Source organism: Cebidichthys violaceus, unplaced genomic scaffold, assembly GCF_023349555.1.
Source record: "Cebidichthys violaceus isolate CVI_PGR_0920_01 unplaced genomic scaffold, fCebVio1.0.p SCAF_111, whole genome shotgun sequence".
NCBI classification, from domain to species: Eukaryota; Metazoa; Chordata; class Actinopteri; order Perciformes; family Stichaeidae; genus Cebidichthys; species Cebidichthys violaceus.
The window spans coordinates 95,863-97,500 of record NW_027176276.1 but is presented as its reverse complement, the minus strand read 5'-3'; the positions used below and the strand labels follow the sequence as shown (position 1 = coordinate 97,500).

The following is a 1,638-nucleotide window of genomic DNA, read 5'->3' as shown; positions in this document are numbered from 1 at the left end:
TGGGACGGGTTGGGGTGGTGAAGGTGAAGAAGAAAGAAAACCAAAGAGAGAGAGAGAGAGAGAGAGAGAGAGAGAGAGAGAGAGAGAGAGAGAGAGAGAGAGAGAGAGAGAGAGAGAGAGAGAGAGAGAGAGGTGTTTGTTGGCGGCGACATACTTTACGTTTTGGAGGGAAAGTTTAATGAGCTTCAGGGCGGTGCCACTGAGTTTTGTTTTTTTAAAAACCAAAATTTGATCAACGTTTTTTTTTAATCTAAAGTGGTGAATAATAAACCTGACTTTCATCTGGAAATGTAAAAAAAAACTTTTTTTGTATCATTTTAAGTTCATCTTTTTGCTGGATCACAAATCTTTTCGGGAGTATTTTGTCATCAAACCTTCAGATGAGAATGACCATGTGTTTTTTTTTGGTTTTTTTTCGTGTGGTTTTAGTGCTTCTGTGTGTTCTCAGACTTCAACATGCACTGATCCTCCAGTGAGATAAGTATTTATTTTTGTTTAGAAAAAAAAGAAATCATGATAACTGGAGCTGAAGATCATAGCCGGTCTGCAGATCACGCATTCAAAATGTCATTTGCTCTTTTGTGTTACTGTTCAGTTTGTGAGTTTTTCTTACCCTGAACTCGACGGCTGAAGAAGCTCAAACTGAATTTGAAAAGTCTTAAAGAAACACAAGGTGTCGTTTTCCATATATTTATTCCACCAGTTTGGGATAACACACGGCACAGAATGTATTAATACCAACACATTAGTTCTCCCAAACGAGATGCGTTCATCTGTCTGAAAACGACACAAGCAGCCCTCATTGTAAATAATAGAGATAGAAACACTGTCAACAATTTGTTTGTGACATTCTTTGAAAGTATGCGTGGTTTTTTTTTTTTGTTTCTTGTCATGATTTATTTGTTAAAAAGACCTTTTTATTCTGTCATTTTGCTAATGTTTACAGAAGCCTCTACAAAATCCATATGTAAAAAATATTAACACAAACGTCCCAAAGGTGAAATTTATGTCCAATTTGACGTCCTTGTAAAGCCATAAAAGTTGTGGAAATATTTTGATTTTTTGCCGTTTGTTGTGTTTTTATTTGTACAGAAATATTCTGACACATAGAAGCGTCTGTGTAACTGATTCAAACCCAGAAAACGACCAATCAGAGTCTGAGTAGCTTCAAACCATCCAATCTTTCGAACAGGGTGTGTGTGTGTGTGTGTGTGTGTGTGTGTGTGTGTGTGTGTGTGTGTGTGTGTGTGTGTGTGTGTGTGTGTGTGTGTGTGTGTGTGTGTGTGTGTGTGTGTGAGAGAGAGAGAGAGAATGTGTTTCCGAGGAGACAAGGGCGTGGCAGGTGAGGAAGGACAGATAAAGCTCTCGGCTGCAGATCACTGAAACACAAAACCATCCATCTCAACAAGTCACTTTGTCTCAGTTTCAGCTTTTAGGGCTGCTTCTTCTTCTTTTTCTAAACCTCCTTCTTCCCTCATCTTCTACTACTACTCCTACTACAACTTCTACTACTTCTACTTCAACAACAACTACTACAACTTCTTCTATTACAACAACTACTACTATTATGCTTCTACTTCTACTACCACTACTACTAAAACCTTTTGTTCTACTAATACTTCTACTACTACTACAACA

General features: G+C 37.9%; 1 protein-coding gene across 1 annotated transcript in view; it reads left to right on the top strand.

Annotated features, from left to right (window-relative positions):
- si:ch211-264f5.6 (carcinoembryonic antigen-related cell adhesion molecule 5) overlaps window positions 1–1,058 on the top strand; it is a 19,517-nt gene extending 18,459 nt beyond the window's left edge. Inside the window, exon 10 of the mRNA XM_068705240.1 lies at window positions 1–1,058. This exon is cut by the window's left edge and continues 1,313 nt beyond it. The gene's annotated coding sequence lies outside the window, so the exon portion shown is untranslated.
- Window positions 1,059–1,638: the final 580 nt, after the last annotated feature.